The sequence below is a fragment of the Chrysochloris asiatica genome, unplaced genomic scaffold (assembly GCF_000296735.1).
Source record: "Chrysochloris asiatica unplaced genomic scaffold, ChrAsi1.0 scaffold00199, whole genome shotgun sequence".
Classification (NCBI taxonomy): Eukaryota; Metazoa; Chordata; class Mammalia; order Afrosoricida; family Chrysochloridae; genus Chrysochloris; species Chrysochloris asiatica.
The window spans coordinates 5,557,900-5,566,260 of NW_006408717.1; the positions used below are offsets into that span (position 1 = coordinate 5,557,900).

The following is an 8,361-nucleotide window of genomic DNA, read 5'->3' on the forward strand; positions in this document are numbered from 1 at the left end:
AATAACAAAGGACAAAGTAGAACTGCCCCATAGAGTTTCTAAGGTTGTAATCTTTACAGAAGCAGACAGTCACATCTTTCTCCCACATTGCAGCTGGTGGGTTGATACCAAACACCTTCTGATTAGCAAGCTAATGCTTAGGTACTGTGTCCACAGGGTTTCTTGTGTTTTTGCTTGTTGTTGTTAAATGCTGTCAAGTTGGTTCTGATTCTTAGCGACTCTGCATAGGGTTTCTGAGGAGCTACTGGTAGATTTGAAGTCAACCTTGTGGTCTAATGCTTATCCTAAATCATGTTTAATTAGGGATTCTGACTATAACAAACTCATCCTTTTTGTGGGGTGTCTAGGTGGCTTACTGTGTGATGTAGCTTCTACATCAGTGCCTTGCATTTGGTAAAACAAAAGCCAAACAGATAGCTATAAGTTCAATTCTGACTCACAGAAATACTATATACGTCAGAGTAGTAGAAAGTCTAATCTTTTTTCATCAAAATCTGAATAATGAATAACTGTATGTATACTCAGTATTATTGAGATATTGGGATAGAATAATGTGTAGTTATTGGTCTGATGTTAGCAGCCAAACTTATCTCATAAATCGTTCCTGAAAATTGTATCTTTGAGTAGCCAATAAAGGCATGTCACCTAGTATTCCATTACTATGTTGTTGCTATTGTAAAGTGCTGTCCAGTAGGTTCCAACAAACAACAACCCTGTATGAGTTTGAATCACAGACCTGGTGGTTCAAATAGATCTTGTGGTCTAATGCTTATCCTACAGTACTACACCAGGATTCCAATCTACTACTATAGTTTGTTTTCCTATTCTACTTTCTTTCACTGAGTTCACTTTCTTTGTAGATTTTCTTAAAATTTTCATTTCTGGAATGTTAATGTTTAGTAAATCTTCTGATACCCTCTTTTATTTTGATGTGAAGGTATATTAATTTTCTTTGCATTTACCCTGTAATTTATTATTTTTTCCCTGTTTAAAACAATCTTTTTAATATTGAAATCAACTTGACTTCCTGAAAAGTTCTATATCTATATTATTCCCTCTTTTTGCTTTGTAGTTGGCTTCACTATAACTGGACATCTCTGGTTCCCTTTACTCAGTCTTATATGTGTGTTTTACTTTAAATACTTCTATATATGGATATCAGTCTGAAAATGATCATACATGCAATCAAGATGTATTGATAATTACTGGCGATTGAAATGCAGAGGTTAGGAACAAAGAAGAAGGATCTTCGTTGGAAAATATAACCTTGGTGATGGAAATTATACTGGAAATCACATGATAGAGTTTTGCAAAACCAATGACTCCTTCATTGCAAATACCTTTTTTAAACAACATAAAAGAAAACTATGCAAACAAACCTCACCAGATGGAACACACAGAAATCAAATTGAATAAATCTGTGAGAAGAGATAGTAGAAAAGCTTCCTATTATCAGCCAAAAAAGGCCAGGAGCAGACTAGAACAGACCATCAAATGCACATATGCAAGTTCATACTGAAGCTGAAAATATCACTGGAATGTCAGATGGATCTTGGCTGATTGCAGAGAATACCAGAAAGATGTTTACCTATGCTTTATTGACTATGCAAAATTTTTGATTATGTGAATCATAGCAAGCTATCGGCAACATTGTGAGAATGAGTATTCCAGAACACTTGATTGTGCTCATGAGAAACCACCAGTCCACAGACCAAGAGGCAGTTGTTCTAACAGAACAAAGGAACACTGAATGGTTTAAATATAGGAAAGGTGTGCACCAGAGTTGTATTCTTTCACAATAATTATTCAATCTGTATGCTTAGCACATAATCAGAGAACCTGGATTATATGAAGAAGAACGTAGCATCAGGATTGGAGGACGATACATTAATAAACTGTGATCTGCAGATGATACAACCTTGCTTACTGAAAGCAAAGAGGACTTAAAATTCTGTTGAAGATCAAAGTCCACAGTCTTCAGTATGGGTAGCACCTTGATTCAAGAAAAAAAATCCTCACCTTGGACCAATAAATAGCATCAAAAGCGATGGAGAAAAGATTGTTTTTGTTGTTAGCTGTCATGGATTCAGCTCCCAGCTCATGATAATTAGATGCACAATGGAATTAAATGCTGCCAGGCCCTTCATCATCCCTAAAGCCAGTTTAGTTCTGATCGTTTTAATCCAATATGTTTTCATTAACTGATTTTTGGAAGTCAATTATCAGGACTGTCCCTTCATCCTAGTTTATCTTAATGTGAAACTTTGCTGAAATCTCTTTGGTATCAATTAATATACAAGTCTGTACTGAAAGATGGGTGATGACTATGTATGAGGTGCATTGGGTGGGAATCACAGTGAGGCTCTTGCATGAAACATGAGGATACTACCACTGAACCATCAATGTTTCAACAATTAATAATTTGAACTATAATCAACCTGAAAACTTATCTGGCATTCTGGGTCAAGTCTTTGAAGTGTTTGAGTGAGTGTTTTGTTTTATTTTTAATACTCATTATTACAGTATGAACCATAACTTGTCTGTCATTTGTCGTACTGTGGTGTCTTATATGTTGCTGTGATTCCGGAAGTTATTCCATGGGTATTTTAAATACCAGCAGAATCACTCCCAGTGGATAGGTTTCAGCTGAACTTCAAACAAAGAGAGACTAGGAGGAAGGAGAGACTGACTACTTCTGAATATTTAGTCAGTGAAAACCTTATGAATAGCCGTGGAACACTGTCAGTACCAGAATAGTCAATACTGAAGCATGATGAAGTACACCAAAATATTGTCAGATATATTGCCTGAAGATGAACACTTCAGGTTGGAAGGCACTCAAATGTGACTGGGGAAAAGCTGCCTCCTCAAAGTAAAGTTGACGGTGCTGAAGTGAATGGAGTAAAGCCCTCAGGACCTTCATTTGCTAATGGGGCACAACTCAAAATGAAGAGAAAAAGCTGTAAAAAAATCCACTAATTATTGGAACATGGAATATATAAAGGATGAATCTAGGAAAATTGGAAAAGATCAAAAATGAAATGGAACGTATAAGCATTGATATCCTAGATGAAATGGACTGGTAATAGCCACTTTGAATCTGAAAATCATGTGGTTTACCAGGAGTGAAAAATTCAAGAGGAATGGAATAACATTCATCATCAAAAAGAACATTTCAAGATCAATCATGAAGTAAAACCTTGTCTGTGATAGGACAATATCCATATGCTTACAAGGAAGACAAATTAATATCACTACTATTCAAATTTACTCACCAACCACTGAAGCCAGTGATGATGAAAAATTAAGATTTCTACCAACTTCTTCAGTCTGAAATTCATTAAACATGTAATCAAGATGTATTGATAATTACTGGTGATTGGAAAATATGGTAGTTGGAAAATACGGCTAGTTGGAAAAATACGGCCATGGTGATAGAAATGATGCTGGAGTTCACATGATAGAATTTTTCAAGACCAATGACTTCTTCATTGCAAATACCTTTTTTAAACAACATAAAAGATGACTGTACACATGACCTCCACAGATGGAATACACAAAAATAAAATTGACTACATCTGTAGGAAGAGATGGTGGAAAAGTTCCATATCATTAGCTGAAACAAGGCCAGGGGCAGACTGTGGAACAGACCATCAACTGCTCATATGCAAATTCAGGCTGAAGTAGAAGAAAATGAAAACAAGTCCACAAGAACCAAAATATGACCATGAATATATCCCACCTGAATTTAGAGAGCATCTGAAGAACAGATTTGATGCATTAGACACTGAAGACTGAAGACCAGAAGAGTTGTGAGATGATATCAAGAACATCATACAGGAAGAAAGCAAAAGGTCATTGAGAAGACAAGAAAGAAGGAAAACACCAAAATGGATTTCAGCAAAGACTCTGAAACTTGCTTTCTAGCATAGAGATGCTAAAGCAATTGGAAGAAATGTGTATGTAAAAGAGCTGAACAAAACATTTCAAAAGTTAGCTCAAGATGACAAAGTCAAATATTATAGCAAAATGTGCAAAGATCTGGAGTTAGAAAACCAAAAGGTTTTTCAAGCTGAGAGAACTGAAGAAAAAACTCATACCTCGACTTTTGTTATTGAAGGATTCCATGGGTAAAATATTGAATGATGCTGAAAGCATTAAAAGAAGTTGGAAGGAATACACAGTTACTCTACCCAAAAGAAATGCTCAATGTTCAACTATTTCATGAGGTAGCATATGATTAAGAACCAATGATCCTGAAGAAAGAAGTCCAAGGTGCATTGAAGGAATTGGCAAAGAACAAGGCACCAGGAATTGATAGAATACAAATTGAAATTTTGCAACAAACTGATGCTGCACTGGATGCACTCATTATCTACACAAATAAATTTGGAAGACAACTACCTGGCCAACTGACTAGAATAGATCAGCGTTTGTGCCCATTCAAAAGAGAGATGACCCAACTGAATGGAGAAATCATCAGATAATATCAATATTCCGGGTGAGTAAGGTTTTATTTAAGATAATTCAAAAACGGCTGCAGCCATACATTGAAAGAGAGATTCCTGAAGATCAAGCCAGATTCAGAAGAGGGCACGGAAAGAGGGATATCATTGCTGATGTAAGGTGGATCCTGGCAGAAAGCAGAGAATACCAGAAGTTGTTTACCTGTGCTTTATCAACTATGCAAAGACTTCTGATTGTGTGGATCCTGACAAACTATGGACAACATTGTGGAGAGTGAGTTTTCCAGAACACTTAATTGTGCTCATGAGGAACTTGTACACAGACCAAGAGGCAGTGGTTCGAACAGAACAAAGAAACACCAAATGATTTAAAATTAGGAAAGGTGTGTGCCAGTATAGTATTCTTTCACCATACTTATTCAATCTGTATACTGAACAAATAATCTGAAAATCTAGATTATATGAAGAAAAACATGGCATCAAGATTGGAGGAAGTGTAATTACCAACGTGCGATATGCAATTGCTACAACCTTGCTTTTTGAAAGTCAACAGGAATAGCAATACTTACTGATGAAGATCAAAGGCCACAGCTTTTGGTATGTATGGATTGTATCTCAAAGAAAAAAAACTAAAATCCTCACCTCTGGCTGGACCAATAAACAACATCCATATAAATGGAAAAAAGATTGATGTTGTCAAAGACTTCATTTTGCTCAGATCAACCATCAACACTCATGGAAGTAGCAGTTAAGGAATCAAATGACATGATGCATTGGGCAAATCTGCTGCACAAGACCTTTTTAAAATGTTGAGGAGCAAAGAAGTCAGTTTGAGTTCTAAGGTGTGCCTGACCCAAGCCATGGTATTTTCAATAACCTCATATGCATGAGAAAGTTGAACAGTGAATAACGGAGACCTTAGAAAAATTGATGCATTTCAATTGTGATGTTGGAGGAGAATATTGAAAGTACCATGGACTGCCAAAAGGACAAACAGATACGTTGGAAGATGTATAGCCAAAGTGCTCCTTGGAGGCCAGGATAGCCAGACTTTGTTTTTCATACTTCAGACATGTTATCAGGATGCACCAGTCACTGGAGAAGAAGATCATGTTTAGTAAAGTGGAGGGTGGGAGACAAAGAGGAAGAGCCCCCAGGGAGATGGATTGGCACAATGGCAGTAGCAATGGGTTCAGGTGTAGCAATGATTGTGAGGTTGACTCAGAAACGGACAGTGTTTTGTTCTATTTTCCATAGGGTCACTATGAGTCGGTACTGACTCGATGATACCTAGCATCAACAATAACATCACACAATGAGTAGTATATGTAAAGAGACAAAAGCAAAACCTAAGCAAAAGGACCTTGGACCTAAGTAAAAATAGTATTTTTTTTTTGGTCAAGTCCTCAGATTTTCAACATCTTTCCTTTCTTAAATGCTTAACCTTGTCAGGAAATGCAATTAGCCAAAATCTTAATGGCAATGAATTCCAGCCTTTAGTGAGTTGAAATATTCAGACTTTTCTAACAACCGACTTGATTTACTGCACTCAACAGCATTAAGGAGCTACTCTATCTAGAAATTCTGGATTTAGGTAGTAATAGCTATTATTTCCAATCAAAAGAACTTACTCACAGGCTAAACTTCACCAAGAACCTAAACTGTCTGAAGAAATTAATTATGAACTGCAATGACATCTCTACCTCCTTCAGCTGGACCATGGAGAGCAACTGTCTTAGAACTCTGGAATTCAGAGGAAACCATTTGGATGTTTTATGGAGAGATGGTGATAACTGATACTCACAGTTGTTCAAGCATCTGCTTAAATTAGAGGAATTAGACATCTCTGAAAATTCCCTGAGTTTCTTGCCTCTTGAAGTTTTTGATGGCATGCCTCCAAATCTAAAGACCCTCTGCTTAGCTCAAAAAATTGGCTCAAGACTTTCAGTTGGGGAAAACTTCAGTTTCAAGCATCTAGAGACTTTGGACCTCAGCAAAAACCAGCTGAAAACTATCCCTGCAAGATTATCCAACTGCTGCAGCAGCATTAAGATGCTGATTTTTAAGAATAATCAAATCAGGCATCTGGTAAAGTATTTTCTACAAGATGCTTTCCAGCCAATATCTGGACCTCAGCTCAAATAAAATCCAGATTATCCAAAAGACGAGCTTTCCAGAAAATGTCCTCAACAATTTAGATATGCTGCTTTTGCACCACAATTGGTTTCTGTGAACTTGTGATGCTGTGTGTTTTGTCTGGTGGATTAACCATACAGAGGTCACTATTTCCTCACCTGGCTGCTGATGTGACTTGTGTGGGGCCAGGAACACATAAGGGCCAGAGTGTGGTCTCCTTGGATCTGTATACCGGAGAGTAGATCTGACTAACTTGATCATGTACTCATTTTGCATATCTTTGATTCTCTTTTTGATGGTGGTTAAGACAACAAGCCACCTTTATTTCTGGGATGTGTGGTATAGTTACTATTTCTGCAAGGCCAAGATAAAGGGGTATCAGTGTCTGATATCACTGGAGTCTTGTTATGATGTTTTCATTGTACATGACACTAAAGATCATCCATGACAGAATAGGTTTTGGATGAGCTGTTGGCCAAACTGGAAGACTCAAGAGGAAAGGGACTGGTTATCAGGGTAGCTAGCTTCTGGAAAACCTTTCCCAGAGCATACAGCTGAAAAAAAAAACAGTGTTTGCGATGACAAACATGTATGCAAAGACTGAGAGCTTCAAGATAGCATTTTATCTTTTCCATCAAAGACACATAGATGAAAAAGTGAATGTAATTATCTTAATATTCCTTGAGGAACCTCTTCAGAAATCCACATTTCTCCAGCTCCGGAAGAGGCTCTGTGGGAGCTCTGTTATTGAATAGCCAGCAAACCCACAGGGTCACCCGTACTACTGTCATTGTCTGAAAAATGCCTTGGCCACAGACAATCATGTGGCCTCTAGTCAGGTATTCAGGGAAATGGTCTAGCCCTTCTTTGCAAAACCTGACTGCCTAGCTAGCCAATGAGATATTTAATTACCTAGATTCTCTCATCAATTTCTCAAGAGTGTTTTGAAATTCTCCAAAAGTTTGGATTGCCTATATCAATGGGAAGTCACCAATATTAGACAAAGGATATGAAAAGATGGGATTTATATCTGCATCTGAGTCTTCCTTCTTATTGCTCTATGTCTTCACTTGTACATGAGTCTCTCCCCTCAGAATACGGGGGCAAGGGTGACAAGTAAAGGACAGGAGGCTCTGATTCATCTGTAAATGAGACACACGAGCATGAGGCTGAGAAAATTGTGCTTCGACTCTTTGTAAAGTACTGATGTGTGTGGAAATAGGGTAAACATGCTCAGGCTTTGTCTATATGTCACCAAAAATGTAGCACAGTTAGCTGAGTGAAATAAAAACCCGGCCAAACAGTTAACTCACTTCTCAACCAGCTGTGCCATCTAATGTCTCCTTCAGTGTTTCCTTGGTACCACTTATTCTTTGTGCTTAAAACTGCCTCTGGATTCCATAAGGAGTGTCGGGGTCCGGCCTCGACAAGGGGGTGGGCTTCATGAAGGTGGGAGGTCTGGAGGTGATAGAAAAACAATATAGAGACAAAGACACAGACTCAAAGAAGACAGACACATGGGTTTGATGCAAGCTGTCAGGCAAACTAGCATATAGGACTAGCTTTGCCTCAGTTTTCAGATCAAGGGAAATCAAGGCAGGAAGTACAAGTTTAATGTGATTATTCATTCGTGACAAGACACAAGGTTATTCATGTGATACAGGACTCGATGATTCACAGATTTAATCTTAAAATATTTTCTGAGTATATCATGATTTCCATAATGATCTAAAAGACTAATTTCCATAAGAAAAGGTCA

At 37.6% G+C, this 8,361-nt stretch overlaps 1 pseudogene; it reads left to right on the forward strand.

The window, feature by feature from the left end:
* Positions 1 to 4,467: 4,467 nt before the first annotated feature.
* On the forward strand, positions 4,468 to 7,462 carry LOC102830287 (annotated as a pseudogene).
* Positions 7,463 to 8,361: the final 899 nt, after the last annotated feature.